General features: G+C 46.8%; 1 long non-coding RNA gene across 1 annotated transcript in view; it reads left to right on the top strand.

Moving 5' to 3' along the window:
* The first annotated feature begins 2,547 nt into the window (after positions 1-2,547).
* The window catches only part of LOC106857360 (uncharacterized), a 57,011-nt gene continuing 39,302 nt past the window's right edge, over positions 2,548-20,256 (top strand). The window contains exon 1 of the long non-coding RNA XR_015806984.1: positions 2,548-2,672. This is a non-coding gene — a long non-coding RNA (uncharacterized LOC106857360). The remainder of the gene's footprint in view (positions 2,673-20,256) is intronic.

The following is a 20,256-nucleotide window of genomic DNA, read 5'->3' as shown; positions in this document are numbered from 1 at the left end:
CAGGAATGAGAAGGACGGCTTTGAAATGCTTCAAGTTTTATGAACAGTGCTTGTTTAGCCATAATTTTAGTCATTTACCCATAATGTAGTAATTTCTTGATAATTTCTGAAGCATCCCACAGACCTGTAAACAAGGTGAGCATTGCTGTGAAATGGAAATAATAATATTAAAATAGGACATGGGGAAGAGATGGACAGTCTCCCTGAACTGGAACTTCATAGCAAACTTGGACAGCAAGGATTTAGTGGTAGGTGCTCGTTTGGGGTCAGGAAACTCAGCCTAAGGCTCCTCTTGAGAAAAACGTAGTTTGCTCTGCTCTGAGCAAAAGTAGCCAGTGTACAAGCTTTGGGCCTTTCCCAGGTGGTGGCATTGCTGGAGCTGTGCTGCTCTGTGAAGATAGGGCTCAAGCATCTGCCCAAATGCAGCTTCCTCTGCTGTGCTGGCTTCTCCTCCCAGGCAGCTTGGTACTTGCTCCCCAAGAGACCACCAAGTTGCACCCCAAGGCAGAGTGTTGCTGCTCCTGCAGTCACCTTGCCCCATTTGCTTCCAGGTTCAGGTCACCAGCCACCACCAGGTTAAATATTCCCCTGGAGAGTTAGGGTTTTTTTTGCTTTAAGGCTGATTGTGGCTTGAAATATTTGGATAATTCATCAGAAATAGCCTTCTTGCCAACTCTTGTGTGCTGAGACTGATATAACTTACTGTGTCACCCCCACCAACCTTGACCATGGTGTATGGGAAACACTGTCCCTAGGAGACCCTCCAGTGGTGCTCTGTGGCCACAGGAAATTAAAAAGCAGAAACTCGAGGCTGAGAGAGCAGAGTAAGAGAGATGCCTGCAGTGTGCTGTGTGTTGGGATCACTGCTCAGCTCCTGTGTGGCTGTAGATCAGACCTTCCCAGCACCAGCTCTGAAACAGGGCCAGAGAATAATCCTTTTCTTTCCCCATTGTGGGATCTCAGGTCCAGTAAACTGCAAAAATCATATTGAAATGAGAGGCAATAGCATCAGATGTGCTATGGGACTCTGGGAATGGGGTCCCACAGCTCTGCAGGAACACATTAGAAAGCAAAAGTTTGTGAGTTATGGCTCAGTCTGGATTCAGTGGCATTTCTCCTGCCCTTCCTCTTCCTCCAGACTCCTCTGCCACCCAGACTGATGCTGGAGTGGCTGAAGAGGAGGTGGGGTTTTCTGTTAATTAACATCTCTCACCTCGGACAGTTTGGACATGAAAAAGCTGACAAGGACATGTCCTCACCCAGCCAGCTCTCCAGTCTGGAAAGATAGATTGATGTGGTTACTTTTGAAATGTACATGACACATCCCTGGCTCCAACATCACAAAGGGATCACAGCATCCCTTGGGACATGTCCAGTCTGCTGTGCTGGTCATTGCTGCCTCTTCATTGGCCTTCTCTGGAGCCTTTGGGATTCAGCAGAGTAAAACCACAAGGTGAATCCCATTGGAATTTTTGGTTGGTTTATGTGCACCAGATGGCTCAGCACAAGATCAGGGGTGCAGCGTCCATGGATTTGTGTGATGAGCACAATTCCCAGGTTGCCCCATCCCTGCTCCAGCATTGTCTTTGTGCTGTCTTGTAGCCTGCCAGGTCCTCAGCCCTGCTTTGCCTTTCCCTCCTTCGAGGGGCTTTTCAATCTTGCAAAAAACATCTTTGAAAGCTTTGCACTTTTCACAGCTTCTTCTAGGTGTGTGCATTTCCTCTGGCCCTTTCAGCCTTGGATTAATGAGAGGATTGTCAATTAAGTTAATGAATTCTTCTGCATGAGTTAGTTTCAATTTTTCACCACGATTTGCTCCAAGAAACAGATATTTTTGGCTTTCTCAAAGTTATACCTCGGGAAACGTGTGTGTCCTGGAATAAGTGCTCATGAAGCGTCCAGACTCGCAGCATGGAGCTGCTGACTAACTGAAGTAAATTGGTAATTGTTAATGCTCTTTCTCCTAAAGATCCAAGGCAAGGAGCAATCATGGATATGAGCTATCCCACTGGCATGTTTACATAAAAGCTGAAGATCTGTCACAGAGCTGGATTCTTTGGTGAGGAACTGGCAACTCATTTGCAAGTGAACTCTGGAAAGAGCCCAGGAATGGCTGCCAGAGGTTCTCTGGTCAGAGTCAGCCGGTCCACATGGACTGCAGGGATGCTGGAGCCTTGGGAAGGGTTCCAGTGAGAGCACAGGTCTGTGCTTGGGCTTCTGCACCACTTCCAGACGTGATGGGTGCACAAAAAAGGGAGGATGATCCCCTAAAACTCAAAGGCACAGCCCTTCATGGGAGTGCTCGTCAGTTTTTGCTGTTAGCCAGGTGACAGGATGGGAGGATGCTCTCCATCTCACTGCTGGCTGCTCCCACCTTGGCATGGAGGCAGGCTGTTCCCCTGGGATGCCAGGAGGGATGATACCCATGTCCACACAGCATCCCCATGGCTGATTTCCTCCTCCTGACTGGAGCAGGTGTGTGCCTAAGCTGCTCAGCAATGCAAACCGAGTAAATTAAGAATAATCAGCCCATGCTAACACCAGAATCTTGTCTATTCAGGAACTTGCCCCAGCATTTGCCTCTATGGTTTCTTCTGGAAGTGACCTCATAAGGTGGTGACATCAAACAGCAAGTTACACCTCCAAGCCATGCCAAGAGTCACTTGAGGAAGGTAAGAAGCACCCAGCTGTTTCATGGACACATTTTGGAAATGGCACATGGAGCATCCAGATTCTTCCTATGACAAATGTGTTGCCTCAAATTTTCTTTCTAGATCCTTACAGCATTTACTTGAGGCTGTTGCAAAGTGTGTTCCCTGTGCTATGGTCTGGAGAGAATGGATAGAGGGTGTGGGAGTTTGACTCCTGTGGCACTTGGGGTGGCTTCCAGTTCAACGTCCTCCCCTGTGCCATTGCCTGCACTGGCCCAGAGTCTGCATGAAATGCATTTCAGCTTCAGATCCCCTCACCTGTTTGATACTTACCATTCTTAAAATGCAATTGTTTGCTCCTTTACTAGTCAGCCGTTTCCCCCTTGAGGTTTTGGTTCAGCTGGCTTAAGCACCCTTAAGCACTCAATTTTCACATTGAAAAATCCCTCTTGGTCACACTCCTGGATTTCCTTGTCTTACAAAAGCCAGCTACTGTATGCAATCCTCTGAGCCTTAATTGCATATCCCAGTAATATATAGTCAGGCCTGGCTAATGTCAAGAAACCCAGTCATGAGCATCAGAGGTTTCTGAGAGCTCTGACTGCAGGACCAGGCTTCCTGCAGGGAAGTGAGTGGCACATGCCAGGCTCTGGGGGGCCAGTGGGGTGCATGACGTGTGGACAGGTGAGCAGGACCCCCCTACACTGGGCAGTGACCCATGATGCTGACTGTGGTGGAGTGAGCTCCCTCATACTTGTAACGGTCCCTGTGGGAAGAGATATGTTTTTTGGGACATTTAATGTGAAAGTGGTGGCTCAGTGTACAGGGTCTGGCAGCCACAGGCAGCTCTCTGGGCTCATTTTCCCCTCTCTCCAGGTCACAGATTTTTTTGCTGTTTACACCAAGCAGCTTTTGCTGAAGCTGTACACAAGTCCCATCCCCTACTGAGAGAACGGGTGCAACTTCTTATAGCCAACTGCACCCTGAGCTGCTTCAAAATCAGCATCACCAGCAGGTCGAGGGAGGGGGCTCTCCCCCTCTACTCCACTCTCATGACACCTCACTTGCAGCATGTGACCAGTGCTGGGGCGCTCAACAGGAAAGATGTGGGCTTGATAGGGCAGGTCCAGAGGAGGCCCAGAAGGTGCTCAGAGGGGTGGAGCAGCTCTGCTCTGGAGACAGGCTGGGAGGGTTGAGGCTGTTTAGCCTGGAGAAGAGAAGGTCTGAGAGCCACATCCAGTGCCTAAAGGGCCTACAGAAGAGCTGGAGGGGGACTTTGGACAAGGGCCTGAAGTGACTGGATAAGGAGGAATGGCTTCACACTGGCAAGTTTAGATTAGATATTAGGAGGCAATTCTTCACTCTGGGGATGATAAGACATTGGCACAGTTTTCCCAGAAAATTTGTGGCTGCCCCATTCTTGGAAGTGTTCCGTGCCAGGTGGGATGGGACACTAAGCAACCTGATCTAGTTGGTGGCATCTCTGCCCATGGCAGAGGGTGAAACGAGATGGCCTTTAAGGTCACTTCCAATCCAAACCATTCTGGAGTTCAATGATCTCAGAACATGCTCCTGACTGTCTTTGCCCCGTGTGTCTCACCTGTGGACAGCACCACACACACTCACCTAGAGGGGACAACCAATGGTTTCCAGACCTTCTGCATGCTCGAGCTCCTCGAGTACAGCAGAGGGATGAGTGTGGAGCTCTGCTCAATGGTTAAGCCACACCAGAGCCGAGGATCCAAACCTAGGAGCTGTGTGAGACTCTCCTGTACCCAAGTGTCAGGGACCACCTGGCCCAAGAGGGGCTGATGCTTGTATTAGCTTATGAGAAAAGGTGAAAATTAATAATTACTGATTTTTTGAGAATCCCATGGCTTGGCCATTGTAATCTTGCACAGTTTCTTTTTCCCTAAAGAAGGGAACTTTTTTTTACTACAGAGGAGTAGATACAAAAAAACCTCTTTGTAAAATATAGGGCATGTCCTATTCTTGGTCTGTGTGTATTTTTCTCTCCAGCACATCATCTTCTACTTTGTTTTCTCCTGACGAATCTGGAGGTTTATTTTTCAGCAAGGAGCTTATGTGGGCAATGAATGCTCAGCCAGAATTTCTGCCTGTAATTAATTGGCTGGGTAGCCCACCAGAAGTGGGATGTTTATGGGCACAGAGCTCTTATAATGTTCACTTCTGAGCCTTCATTCCTCTAGTTTGGATCGTAAACTTCACTTATCACCAGACTTTTATATGTTAATTATTCTGTGTCACTGGGAGAAGGGAGGACATGCAGAAGTGCATGAAATAATGAATTATTTAGACATGGGGGTTAGATGCTCCAGTTTGGGCTGACTGTCTGTGAGAGAGAAAACTGATGCATGGCAAAGTGGGGAGACATTTAAATCAGGGTGTGTGTTTGTTGGTAGAGCCTCACACTTTGAACTTGTGGAACCCAGTGCCAAGAGATGCCTCACCTGGAGACCATGAGGAAGAAAACCTGTAGGATAAGATTTGGCACCATTTCCCCCTGAGACACTTAAAATGTTGAGGTGCTTTGAAAAAAATCCCACTCAGCACAAATCTGCAAGTTTTAGAGTGTAAATGACTTCAAAAAATTTGGGCCATGCAGGACTAGGTTTTGATGGAAGTCAGTGAGACTTAACACCTAAGAGACTGGGACCACTGGGAAATAGCATCCTGGCTTTGGGTGAGAATGCCTAGAATGGCATTACTGCGGGAAAAAAATCCAAACAAAAAAATTCTTTAGTGTCTCACAGTCCCTTCCTGTTCCAGGGATGCTATAAATATCCTGCCAAGACCTACCACGCTGCTGTTCTCCAGCTCCAGGGGCATTTGGTACTTGGCTTTGTGTCCTGACCTGAGGAGACAAGTGCCCTGAGCTACTTGGCACCCCAAGAAACAGCACCTCTTTGCCTAAAATTTGTTTAAAATGTGATAGAGCCATCTTAATGCATTTTGCTGAAGGTGCAGGAGGCTGTTTATGCCTCTGTGTGTATTGTTATTAATTGAAGCCTAAATTAGCCCTCAACAGGTTAGTAGTATTTAATGCAGAGAGCTCAAACATGCAACACATTCTTGGCACGTTTCCCTTTATTAATTAAAAACCTCTTTAAACCACTCTGCCTTCCACCTTGGAGCAATAAATTTCCACCTTGAGGAAATAATTTCCTTGTTGTATTCCATACAGAGACGTTCTGTTAGCTGTGATCCCTGTTTCAGTGTAGGCCTCACTCAGCTTTATTTCAATTTCAAAATAAAACTTTCAAAAGGCCAGGTTTTTCTGTTAAAAAAAGGAGGGGGGGGGATTAACCTAAAAAATCAACTTTTCTGCTTTTTAAAAATATATTTGGGATTAATTTCAATGTAGTTTACTGCTTGTGCAGACTGTGAACCACAAAGCTCCTTCTTAATAAGAGCTCACAGAACTCTGAAGCAGTCCTGAAGCAGGCAAAGAATCCTTGGCAGCCTCAAATGAGCTGATGGTCCTGCATGGGAGGCACTGGCCTGCCTGCAGTTGCTGGGAGAGTTTTATAGTCCTCCTGTCACCCCCAGTTCTGGGTGGCTGGTTTTCTTTACAATCGTGTGCCCTAGACCAAACTTGCCCACTGTCATGACATAACCTGGTAAAAACGTCACCTGATTTTGGGGGCTGAGTGGCTTTTGTTGCCCTGCTAGTCCCAGGCTGTGCCTGCCATAGACCTTGGTGTGCAGGGAGGCAGGAAAGGTCCCTGCTGGCTCCTCCAGTAGTTCGTACCAAACTCAGTAGGTTTAGAGGCGAGAAATGATTGCAGACTCCTGTCTCTTGTCCTGACCCATCCTGCATGGCAGGGGAGGAACAGCCAGGCACTGAGGGTAGCAGAGATATTGTTCTATTGCCAGTTTGTGCTCAGAACATGAGCAACCAACCCTGTCACACTGGAGCAGGTGGGCTGTGGGCAGTCAGCACTGTCTGCAAATGTCAGATGTTGTTTAGCAGGGAAAGATGTGGATGAACTGCTTTCAGTAGAGGAAAAATTTCCTTTTCTTTCCCTGCCCACTTTTATGATTATCCAGGCTGTAGATCCTATGCACCTCCTTGGTAGGTTCATCACATGTGCAGCTAAAAGTATTCGAACTGCACACAGACGTTTAAGTATATTAAAGAGGGGGGAAGCTCTTAATCAGTTTTGTCGTGCTTTGTCTGAGTTTGTTTAACTTCAAAGGGAAGATTAAAAAGAGACCCTTTTAGGTCATGTCAAGCCAAGAACCCTGTCCAGAATGACTTGGACAAATTTTCTGTGAGCACTCGCAGGAGATGATGCTCCATCTCATGCTCTCACAGCCCAGGGATGTGACGTATCCAAAATGCTGCTATGGACTTGAAACACGTTCTACAGGAGAGCTCTGCCCTGCTTGATAAAGGGCTTTTGCAAATCTGACTTGAAATAAATGCAGTAAAGCTGCCACTGAAATGTATATTATTAGAGCAACATGACTCCCTGCTTCCCCCAACTCTTCTGCTCATTCTTGCTTTTAGCAAATGTGATTTAAAAATAACCAGTTCAGGATGACTTGTTTGAGAGTGTTCTTGCCTTTGGGCCAGAAAGTCACTCATTCAGTACTAGACTGAGTGGGTCAGTGGTTTAGGTCCCACACAAGGGCAGGGGTCCCTGCAAAGCTGCAAGTCCTGCCCGACTGGGTGGGCACTGGGGAGACCCCAGTCTTGTCCCTTGGGATGAGCATCCCCATGTCATCAGCACCCAGGAGCTCCTGCTCTCCCTGGCACCTCTGCTTTCTCCAAAAGTGCATTGAGGATGGGGATCACAGACAACCCCATTTCCAGCCAGCAGCTGGTGTGAAGCAAATGGAGGAATCTATGGGGTGACAGCCCCAAGTGTCACCTCCTTCTTGTTGACAGTGCTTTCTTCCTACACTTGTTCTTTCTCATAGCACAAAATCACTAAATATTTCAGTGAGCTGCTGGATGACATCAAAAAGACTTAGTGCTGTTCTGATATCATCATTATGGATGGGTTTTGTTTCACCATCCCATTTATTGACCTGTGTTTGCCCTTCCTGGACCTCCAAGAGGACACACAGAACAGTAATGGTGGAGCAGCTCTTACAAGAGAGACTCCAAGTCACAGAACAAGGTACCCTTTAGAGGTACAGAATTATTTTCTTGGAACAGATATTTTGAATCTGTTTTCCCTAGGGAAAATGTGTATATTCTCAGCATGAGCAGTGCTGAGAGTCTAGGAAGGCACCATCATATGGCACATGCTGGAAACAGACTGGTTTTTTTCCATCAGGAGGACTAATGTAATTTCCCAGCAGCATTCAGTATCGGTGCAGGATCAAGGTTCATCCCAAATGTGATCAATTTCCTGGTGGAAAACTCACTGTTTTTCACTGTTGTTCATTGTGCCTAACTCTGGCGTGTCCTGGGATTCACAGAGTCCTGGGTCTCCCCTGAGTGCAGAGCCCTGAGCAAGTCTTCATCCTTGTGCTCTGGCTCACATGTCCCTCCCCTCAGCACACCTAGGAGAGAGATGTGAACTCATTCCATGTTTATGGGGACAGTGGGGCTGGAGAATGTGCTTGCTTTAAAGTTTGGGAGGTGAGGAGAACTTCTTACAGCACTAGTCCAGGCTATTCTAGGCTTTCCCTTAGCAATGGACTTCTCTGGATCTTGTGTGAGGAACAACTAACCCCAGGCAGCAAGTCTAAACCATGTAATGAGAAAAGCCTCCCACAAATCCCCCAAATGGAGACTGCTGAGTTTTACATATCGTGGCTTAACCTTAATGTGATTCAAGTCTATGATCACAGCTTGATACCCATTGTTTAAAAAACCCACAGTCTGGCCTGGAGTCCAGAAAAAATTCCCTGGATATAAAAAAATTCCCTTTTACCCAAAACTCCAGGTGACTCTGGTTATTGTCAGGAGTCTCTGTGTTATTTCCTCCCTATCAGTTATCAGGATTGGGGCTTCTAGAAATGTTTTGTGTGCACATGGTACATGTTGTGAAGCCACTCCTGAGTTGCCTCCTTTGATCTTTTGGGAGAAAATTATTTTGAAAGATATTAAAGAAAGTAAAGATACTAAAGAGTCAGGAGGCTCATCACTCAAAATACTTGGGATGTCTCCATTGCTCCTTGCTCTGCTGGGTGGATGGAGGGGTGCTTTCCAAGGGTGCAGTTCTCCTTGTGCCTTAGATGTGGCCCCTTTCCATTTTGCACAGCATTTGGGGATCTTTTTACCATGTTCTTCTCTCCCTGCAGGTTGAAATATCACCATTGTGAACATACTGGCATACTGAGAGAGATTGTGGAAGGCATGAGAGTAAAATCTTCACCAGATCATGAGAGGGAGAAAAGTTAAACTCCTTTTAGGCAGAACGTGATCCTTGGTGGCTGTCAGAGCTCTGCCTACAACCTGTGCTTCAAAACTTCATTGAAATATGCCAGAATGATTGATGAACAAGCCTTTTTGGTTGAAAATAATTCTGAAAATATTTTCTCTTTTTTCTCTGAGCTAAGTGGGTGGAAGTGCAGCCACCAGCTCTGGCCCTGTGCTGAGGGCAGCTGCTGATGGAGGGAGGAATGTTGCCATTGAGAGCTGGAGCAGCTGTGGGCTGGGAATGGATCACAGCCCAGATCCTTTTCCTGGAAACCTTGTGGCAAGGCTGGGACTAAAGCCCAGGCCTCCAGTGCTCTCCTTGCCAGCTCCCTCTTTCTAAGATCAAGCAGCCTTGGCACAGCAAAAGATCTGCTCCAAGTCCGCAAACCAACCCGAACTGAGGAAATGGGCTGTGATACCTCAGAACAAAGCAGCTTGTTCCTGTGCTCTGATGCTGATTAGCACCTTGGAACAACCTGCTTGGCCTCATCTGGCAGTTCTAGTGCAAACACACCCACACAGCTCGGGGTAACTGGAGAAGGAAAGAGGAGACCTGTGAGCAGGAGCCGTTCTTGTGTGCAGCATGAGGTGTGCCAGGACACAGCTGCAGCCCAAGGCCTGGGCATAGTGACAGATGGCAGAGGCTGATGTGCCAGAGATGATGAAGGCTGAGGCACCCTGACCCCTCCAATCATGCAGGCAGTGGGGATTAGCAGAGAAGGACTGGCTGCACAGCTTCACTTCACCCCCAGCTCGGTCTCCTGTTCCTGTGCTGTGACAGGGACCAAGAAATGACTCTGGGGGTGACCAAAAGAAGTGCCTGGGAGGAATGTACGTTTGGGGGTTTGGCTCTCTCTTGGCTGGGTTGTGGGGGGAGAGGGGTATGTGCCTTGCAGCAGGGATGCTGGGGGCTCAGGGCTCCTCTGCTACTGTGCTCATGCCTTTGATGACCTGGCCATCAGGCAGCCACGAGCTGTGTCTTTGATGGCATTGCTGGGATAACATTAGGTGAGTTTTTCGTAGTTTTGTATGACCATTCCTTGTGATTCTGCACAATCAGTGTGAGTTCAGCGTTGCCAGAGGAACACAGAATCCCAGAAGGGTTTGTGTTGGAAGGAACCTTAAAGAACCTCTAGTTTCAGCCCTGTTGCCATGGTCAGGGACACCTTCCACCTGACCAGGCTGCTCCAAGTCCTGTCCAGCCTGCCCTTGAACACTTACAAGCTGGGACATCAACAGCTTCTCTGGGCGATCTGTGCCCACTCGACTCTCACAGGGCAGAATTTCTAGAAAATATCCTCTTTTTCAGTATATTATGGCTTACAGCCATAAAGTAAATGAGACCCCAACATGAGCAGTATCTAAGAAAAATTATTGATGCACCCCTACAGAGCAGAGTGAGTCGATCTTGCAGAGGTCTGCCTGCCACTGTTGAGGCTGTGCCTGCCTCTCACCAACCCCAGAGAGCTCGTCTGCATTGCTCTCCAAAATCTGCCTTTCCAATCCCAGCCCTGGATTGCCATTTGTAGTGTTTGTGCCCCAAAGCTTTCCCCAAGCCAGCTGAGAGCTGAGAACAGGAGCTTCTCGTAAAAGGGTGAGGGAGAAGCAAGTGACACAAGCTCCTGCTGAATTTGTTTTTCATGTTCTCATTTGTAGTCATTTTGTGTTTTATGAGGGATACTTCCTAAAACTTTGACAACATGATGGAAACATATGTGGTGCTCTTATTCCTGATGTGACCCTTTTGGTGGAGAGATGAGAACCTGCTTTTCTCTGACATCTCCACAGCATATGGTCCAGTGAGATGGAAAATCAGTGGGGTGTGGGGTACCTGATCTTCCCTCAGCCATGCCAACTCTATTCACTCCTCCAGAAACACAGCCCACATAACTCTACATGTACAATCTCCTGGTGCTTTTTCTTGCCAATTTTTTTTTTTTTTAATTTTTCTCCTCCTTTTAAAATTTTGTTTTACTAGGGGTAGCTCAGCTCTGTGGCCTGTGGGTGACGCAAAAAGTACTGTTTGGAATTTTCTCTGAATTGCAGGTTTGGTCCTGTGCTAGCTTCAAGCACAGAGCCAAGCTAGGGGGAGCAAAAACTATCCCTAGAAATAGTTATTGCAGGTTTCAGAGCTAATGATGCCAAAGGTAAAGGTCCTTTCCTTACTTATATTAGCAAATCCCTCTACAAAGGCTATGACTGAGTTATCAGCATCACTGGCTCTATTTGGGCCACACCACAGTTGTCACTGAACAGGGGCAATTCCTGCAGCATTTGTGTTTGGGTGAGTGACAAGGTCATGAGTCCATGAGCCTGGACTGCTGCTATGCCTGGGTGCCCAAAAATGCAGGGCTGGCTTTCACCAGCAGCACTGCACCTGCAGCAGCAGCAGCAGCAGCAGCACCCTGCTTGGTACCCCCAGCCTGAGATGTGGCTTTTTGGTAATCCTGGTTTTCCTTTAGTGGTGAGACAAAACTTTTGTGTAGTGTGAAAAACAGTCCTGAGCCTTCCTGTGTTTATAGGAAGAGCTCAGACAGGCTGAAGGAAAGGTGTGCAAGGGCAGGAGACTGCAGGACAGCAACCAGTGTGAAGGGATGCCTGTCATAAAGGGTCTTGGAGGTATTTTTTAACTGAAAATAAAATGTTAATGGCAGGAGAGCGCAACAATGACACCGGTGAGTAACTCTGGATACATAGAGGGGCCAGGCATCACAAGTATCTACCTAAAAGGTAGAGAGTGGTAAAATCCTCTAACCTGACAACAAACTGAGAGCTGGGGTTGTTCAGCCTGGAGAAAAGAAGGCTCCAGGGAGACCTGAGAGCCCCATCCAGTGCTTAAAGGGGCTACAAGAGAGATGGAGAGTGACGGCTTACAAGCATGAAGTGACAGGACAAGAAAGAATCGCTTTAAGCTTAAGGAGGGTAGATTAAGAACAGATATTAGAAGGAAATTCTTCTCTGTGAAGGTGGGAAGGCCCTGGCACAGGTTGCTCAGAGAAGTGGTGCATTGGGATGTTGCTGAACTCCTTTGATCAGGCAGGAAGGGCAGTGAGAAGCAGCCCTCTGAACAATGTCTTTGGTCTTGGGAGGAGCCCACAGCCATCCTGGTGCTGAACAGGCAGTGTGATGCTGGCCTCAGCTTTGTTCTGGGGAGACTCATTGAGCAGACAAATTAGAATTGGAGGTGCTCAGCAAGGAGACCCCCACTTATTAATGAGGCAAATTAATGTACTTTGTGAGTTCAAGTCTCCTGCAATCTGGGCTGGTGAAAATTAGGACCAGGCCAAAAAAGTCAAGAAGGCCTACACCAGTGTGAACCAGACTTCATAAAATAGAAAGGAGAGGCCCCTTTTTTCAGAAAATGGCTTTTCCTCAGAAGCTAAATGATACATAATGTTTATATAGTGTTTTGCCTCTCCTAAATGCGGGCTAGACATTAATTGATTCCAGGTTTGCTCTGTGAAGTGAGTAAACTCTTTCCGTTTTGCAGATAAAGCAGTGGTGGGTATTGCTGAGAGGTGCACGAGCAGTCAGCACTGGTGCCCGGGCACCTACATGGATGGCTGCCCTCCCCATGGGACCATGCTGCCACACTAAATATACACCACTTCTGATGTATGTGGAAATCAGCTGAGACTCTGTAAACGCAGATACATTAAGCCCGGTTCAAATGAAATCTGTTTATGTCTCCATTGCTCGCCACTGCTCAAAGCAGGATTTAACTAACCTAACACTGTTTGTGTTCAAAGCCTCTTAAACCCTTGCTCTGATTGTCTTGAAGTGAGATATAAAGTACTTGCTGGGACCTGGCTGGAAGCCAGGGAACTGTTTCAGAACCCCCCTCTCTCTTCTGCTCATGGGGCAGTTTAGAAAAAGCATTGCACATTTCAAACAGTGATGGAAAAAAATAATTTTAATTCACTTCCGTTTATATAATGTTGGAAGCTTGGGAGGGTTTGGGCAGACAATTATTAATGGTTTAAACTGGTGTGATAAAAATGTTGTTGGCCCTGATGCTGGGTCAGCCAAGTACTGGCTGTGGGATTCAGGGAGTGAGGACCAATGGCTTGGTGGGTCCCACTGCTGTGTTTCCCTTTGGCATCTTGGAAAGAGCCTCCTGCCCATTCTGCTGAGGCTGCTGAGACTGCTAAAACCCAAAACCTGGATCTGGGGAAACACCCAGCTCTTCCTAGTCCACCTCCATTTCTGGCTGCCCAGCCTGGAGGTATTTGGTGATCAGATCAGAGGGATGCAGGGCATGCCCATCCTGGAAGCACCACTCCTTCACTGCAGTCTCCAAGCTTAACTGCTTAAAGATTTTGGTCCAGCCTTTTGGGATCATGGCCCTTTATTTGGTTAGTACCTTGTGTGAATCAGCTCCAAAGCAAGTGAAGCCGTTCCTGAATGTGCAACATGGGAGTGAGAGGGTAATTTGGTCTCCTGTAAAGTGCCCTGAGTTCTCCAGGTGTCAGAAGAGGTGGGGATGGGCAGGCATTGTCACACCTGCAGTGTGAGTCTGGCCTGTGTGCTCCATCCTCACATCCATCCTTCAGAAGACTCAGCCATAGTTTTACTGGTCTGTCGCTCAGTGGGATCTGGCACCTATAAAACTGCTTTCAATTACTTCCCAAGTTGCTGACCAGGGTGATGCTGATTTTGTCCTATAACCTAGTAGGACTTTGCCTATTTAGTAAAGAGCACTGCCCACCATTACTGTCGTATTAACTGGTGTGTGCATGTGTCCATGGCTGGATTTTGGACATCACTGGACTGCTCACGGAAGCTGCCCATACCATTTTTGCTCCCAGCTTGTACCTTTCACAATGCAGCACCTCCACACACAGAGCTGTGCTGCTGCTGCGAGGTTCTAGCAGGTTTGCAAGCACCTGCACAAGGGGTTGTTACCCCTTGCATGAGAAGCACCTGTGAGCCTGGTTTGGAGGGTGACAAATTCCAGGTCCTCCCTCTTGGTATGTCCAGCTCACACATGCATAAGAAGCAGGGATGGTCCCTTCTAGCCAAGGCACTGACTGCCTCTGATCCACTTTGCCCTTCTTTTACACCTGAGATTAAAACAAGGGCTGTAGTAGCTAAGAAAATAGTAGAGAAAATGATGATTGGGAAATAAATCCATGCCAGAATCAGTTCCTGCAGCATCTAGACAATACTTTGAAGCTCTGCCCTCGAAATATTCCCTCCACGATCCTTGCGATTACCCTGCACCATGGCATCCGAGTGCCAGCATTACAAAATTCACGAGCTTTATCTGCCTACTTTGCAAGTCATTGTTGCAGAGCAGACTACAGGACTCTGCTCAAAGTCGTGTTGGTGCTGGAGGCTGCATCTCTTACAGCTGCCACTTTGACTTTGGCTGAAACCAGGGTAGGACTAATCTGAGCCCATTAACTGACTCTGATGTATTCAAAAACCAAATCTGCAATGTGTGAAATATTGTATTCAAAAGAGGAAAATTCATTTATGAGGATAAAGTTTGGAGGTTTTATATGTAGCCCAGTGACTGGTCTTCTCCAGAGGCCTTCCTTGAGGTGTCATGACTTATTTCTCCAAGGCTGCAGACCCTGAGCAATGTAGTTACATGACAATGAGACATGGACAGAGAAGAGGTTTCCCTCTGCCATCATTAGGTTGCAGCATGTTTTTTTCCTGCGCTGGGAGAAGGTGTTGGATGAAAGATCTGTGAATAACACATGGTCTGAGGAATGCTTCATGAGCTTAGTCACCACCTAGGTGAATTAGACAGGGAAAACAGCCTTTATTCTGCAAGATAACCACATCCCACAGAGATTTTACTTGAGAAAGGGCTCAAAGTTTGTTTCAAAATTGTGCTACTGAGTAGAGTCCAGACTCGCTCTGCACAAAAGGTAATCTTGAGATGAATTCTGTATTTGATACAACACTCATAGGTAGCATCACTTTCTGATACATACATCATGTTACCTGGAGCAGTCTCAAGGAATATTGTAGGGAAGGGTTTGAACTTGGTGGGAACTTCCCTAGTTCAAGTGGAGAGTCCAGTTAAAAGAAGATTAGGAAAAGTCCTGAAAATGGGTTTTCTGTTATAGAAGGGATCAGTACCTGAGTCCTGCCATTCATGCTCCTCTTGCATGCCCTTGCACCACAGCTTGTTCCAACTGATGAAGTTATCCTGGACTGATGCTAATATGGGAAGAGGATCAGTCCTAGTGCTTTGAGACCTGTCATTAAAATACTCATGGGTGTGAAATATCATGTGAGGAAAATGCAACTGGGGACAATGGTGGGAGGAACAGCACAACATCTCAGACCAGCACAGAAGCAACTGCAGTGAATGTTTCATGGCTTACCACCCTCAGCACGGGATGTGCTCCAGAGGCTTCTTTTCTGTCCAATTTTCCATTTTGCACTGGAACTGGGCACTTCTGAACAGATGCGTGTGGATTTCTGTTGGCCTGATGAGCTGCTGCTCTGCATGGGACACACTCATCTGGGATACTCCCCTGGCAGGCTGAGCCCATTCCAGGTCCTCCCTCACCATGGGGTTACTGCCTGTGGATGCAAGTTGGTGATCTGGATGGAGACTTTCTGGAGTCAGGTCCTCAGCCCCCGGGCTTAGATGCTACAAAGAAAAAGATGGTAAATCAAAACATTCAGAAATCTGTTTCTTATTTACTGTACTGCCAAGCTGTTGTAAGGCTTGCTGGAATCAAAATCCCAGAAAAGCAGAGTGGAAAGGATTTTCCTACTGATATTGTTGGCAGCGGGAGAGACCTCGCTGCCTGCTGTGGGCTGGGACAGGTGGGGATAGAATCAGGGACAGACTTTCTGTTTGCTTGTGATGGTAAGGTAAACATTGCAAACATTCTTTGTCTCCCCTCAGCCCTTTCCAAGAGGGATATTTATTAAATACTGGGAAGAACTGAAGACAGACTGGAATATTTGAGAAAGGGATACTTAGAGACACATTTTAGTGGTGACGAAGGGTAAACGTGTCAGATCATAGTGGCAGGAGAAAAGAAATCAGATACTCAGGCCACAGAAAATTCTGTTGGGTGTTTTCATGCTCACTGCATCACCTGAAAGGATCTCCCAGCACTACTTACCCATCAGGCATAGGGAGAGATGCCAAAGTGTGCAGAAGATGGTTTATGGAATGAGGGAACTCCTCCCAGTGCATCAAGATCTTATATCTTCTGTTTCCCCCCTCAAGTGCCTGCAATCTCTCCTGGGAATGTCACACATCATCTCACACACTGCAACCAGGGTAAGCTGAGCAGGGAAGGTTTCCCAGAGACTTTTGGGCTGTGATGCCAGGAGTCATAATTGCCTTGGCAGAAGCAGCTACAGTTGTTCAAACCTGCCCTCTACCCGTGAGTCAGAGTGGAAGTGCTGGAGTCATGGAATGGCTCGGAGCAAAGATGCAAAGTTGGGAGTCGCTTTCAGAGATTCTTATTTCCTTTAGGGAATGTCTGAACTAATATCAGTGAGGGAGCTAGAGAGTCCAGCAGCCTCAGAGCCACAAGGGCAGCACTGGGCTCTGCCAGCTGGGATGGCAGGCAATAGCACCAGCAGCCTCCACTGCCTGCAGGGGATGGGACCATCTCTGGGGCCCCCAGTAGCAGCAATGCCATGGCAGGAAAAGCAGCCACGCAGTTTGTGGGTGCCCATGGATGGGCTGTGGCAGCAGTGATGTGTTCTGTGAGCTGTTCATGGCACATTTAGCAGGGACAGCTTTCACTGGGCAACAACTTTCCTGCTTGGAGCACAAAGGGGCACAGTCCACAGTGAGACAGAGCCCCAAGTCCTGTGGGAAAGTCTTGGGGAGAACCAAGCTCCCATGTGTGGGGCTGCATTTGTGACTGTGTCCTGTTTAGGTCAGAAAGCATGAGGAGATGGCTCAGCAGGGTTTCCTGAGGAGAAATGGCTTTGGGCATCTCAGAGGATCACTGGTAGTGAAAACACTTCTGCTCAGCGGGTTGCCAGTCTCCCTCTGGTCCATGGAATGGATGAAAGAGCAGAGCCAAGGGGAAATAAACCCTCAGCATCACCAGCTGGGGGATAAGGAATGTGAGCTGCTCCCTCTCCCAGCATCATGTCCTTGCCCGTTGCACCTGCCTCCATCTGAGCACAGGGAGAGGCATCAGGGATCAAGGAAGTATGGGATGGGTACTGGTGGAGCCGGTGCTTTGCAAAGCTTCTGTGGGGAGAACTTGGAGTGAGAACTGCTTCCAACACATGAAAACTCTGATGGGATACAGTCAACCTGGCTCCACAGGATGGCTGAAGTGATCAGAAGTGGGTCCTGTTGCCTCCAGACTCCAAGTTCATGGCTCAGAGCCATCACTCGTTTAGTCCCAGTGAATTACTGAGCCCCAGGAAGCCAACCTTACTGAGGCTTTTGTAGAAGTCAAGGGCTCAAATTGAGCGGGAGCTTGGGGAAACCGTTTCCCTTGTTAAAATAAATGTATTAGTTTAATATGTACCAGGAGAGGATAGGGAGCTTTCCTTGTTAAATATTTACCAGTCAAACCCTGCTGAGGTCTTACTTGGAGCAATTCAGCTTTAGTGATTTCCTTCTATTGTGGTCTAAGTCTCCAGCATTGCTGGGAAGTCGCCCGGCAGAGCAAGGACGGCTGGTGATAGACCCGAGCCCCGGGCAGAGAAATTGCAGCTGGGATGGCCACTCGTCTGTCTTGGGACACTGCGGCACCTTGGCAGGTCCAGCCTTGGTCCCAAAGGGAAGCAGAGCACAGGACAGATGACCAACAACTAGGCAAAAGAAAATAAACCTTAAACAAATGGGAGTAGAGACACAAAAAGACATTCTGTACCTTACCTGTCTGTCATTCCTGAGAGCATCCTGACATCCCAGACTCATTACAGTCCATTTTAACAAGGAGCATTATTTCTTTGGGGCTTATCATCTTGGGAATGGGAATAATTAAACAACACAAATTGTGAATTATCTTAATTTCCCTAAAATGTCCCTTCTTCTACCTGGTGGTGGAGTTAAGCCATGTCTGATAGCTCAAGATTTCCTGACACAGCTGTTCAATTTATTGGACTAATTTTATATTTATGTGATTTTCATGTATATATACTAACCTGACACACATTTACATAGGCAATTTCTCATTTACAAGTTTATATTCCAGCAATCTCTATGGTTCTTAAAACTGGAAACACATTTTTTTTGTAATCAAGTTAAATTGTTGGTGACTCCACATTGTTTTGTAACATTGTTGCTTTCCCTTAAACTCCCTAGAATAAAATAGAAAAATAAAGGGCATAAGGCATGTCTATGGAAATGCTCCTGCCTTGTTGGTTCCCTGCTCTCCTGAAGGCAGCAATTGCAGATTGTCAGGGATTGCATCGCCGTGTGTTTTTTAAAGAATGACTCTATTAATAATCTTAAGAGAAAACAGATGAGTGAGATTTGCAACTAGAAATGTGGATATTCCAGGAGACATCAATTGTTGGAAGTAAACAACAGTCCTGATTCAACAAAGCTCTTAAGCAGACGCTTAACTTTGAGCATGCACTTAGCCCAGGCTTCAGCGAGGTGTTAACATATGTTCTCCTATATAAGGAGGGACTTAAGTACGTACTTACAGTTAAGCTTGTGCTTAAGTGCCTTGTTGAATTGGGGCCAACAATTCAGCTCTCCCTCTGTCTCCCTGACATTAACTGTGCCTGACATCCAGGAAATTCAAATAGGGGCTGCAGTAGTCACCTACCAGCAGAACTTTTTCCTTCAGACTGGGGCTGCATCTATTTTGCAGCACGGCCGAAGTGCTCTGGGTGGCAGGGTCGGGTCACTCCAAGCACCTTTGTGCCCCTATCACTCCCATCCCTTGGGATACCCACGGCACTATCTGTAGAGAGACAAAAATACCCATTATATTTGTATGTCTCTATGAAGACCCAGCCTCGAAATCTATTGTGTTTTTATTGCTTGGGGTTTTTTTAAGCAATATATTTTTCCCATAATGCTCTGCATGTTCATTAAAGATGTCTGCTTTCTTTGTGCTTATTTTCAAGTGGTTGGGGTTTTTCAGTCCTGAGTAGCAAGAATTGCACTGTGCAATGATTTAGCCTCCATTGTCAACCTTCACAAATGAAAAGTTAATTTTTGCAATTTTTTGCCTTTGTGGTTTTTTCTCCTGTTACATCTTCCATCTGCTGAGTTGCACATTGCAGGTGAATATGGATGGGAAAGGCCTCAGTATCTTCACAGGTTACTGATGACCTCCTGGACCAGCCTGGATGCTCTGGATACCCTTCCAATTACCTTGGGACCCTACTCTTGGCTGTAGGTCACCTTCATTCCAGACCCAAATCACTGAGGATGAAGGTCTTTGTTCACTGCAATGACACTTTGAACCAGTATCACTGAAAAATCCAAAACCCAGCTCACAATTGTGCCTTGGGATCAATTCATCATCACTTGCTGGATTTTATTTGCAGTAAACCATATTTCTCTGAAAACTGAAAGGATCTTGTTTCATGAACCAGGGAGAACTCATTGAAAACAGCTAACAGAGTCAATACCTCCAGTTCCAAATCCCACAAGGCAAATCCTGAATCGAACATCTCCCGAGGTTTCCTGATCTCCTCATCTGAAGTTCTGCCCTTCTTGTAATCAAAGGGAACATTTAAACTTGTTTCAATGGTGCCAGAGCTGCTTTCTCCCCAGGATTTTATTTATGGGTGATTTTTAAACTTGGGTATAGCAATTGCCTTTCCAGTCCCAGCTTCCTATCTATCCTATTTCTATCCAAATGTCGCAGCTGGTGAGCCATGCTCACTGCCGAAAAAGGAGTTTGTTTGACCTGTCAAAGCCAGATGTGAGGGACATGTAGCTCTCAGTTAAAAGTGTCTCAGGGAACGTCATCCAGATGCAACACCAAGTTTTCTTGAATAAAAAAACCATAATACAGACCTCAAGGACCAGCTCTTCCCTCCTTTTTTTCTTTGCAGATGGCAGATCCAAGTTCCAGTTATTTCTGTCTTGGAAGATAAAAAAATCTACCAGAGGAAAACGAATGCGTGTTTGCAGCAGAGTTTGATACCTGGAAGACTCCAGGCTGTAGTGCACACTCCTGATTTATGGTGTACTTGTTAAAACCACTTGTTCTTGTCATAACAAAACAGATCGAAGTGAAGCTGGGTAGAAGGTCCCCTTCTAGCTGGCACTTCATCATGGCT

Source organism: Sturnus vulgaris, chromosome 15 (genome assembly GCF_052056855.1).
Source record: "Sturnus vulgaris isolate bStuVul1 chromosome 15, bStuVul1.hap1, whole genome shotgun sequence".
NCBI lineage: Eukaryota > Metazoa > Chordata > Aves > Passeriformes > Sturnidae > Sturnus > Sturnus vulgaris.
The sequence above is the reverse complement of the archived record's forward strand: the minus strand, read 5'-3'. Positions and strand labels throughout refer to the sequence as shown.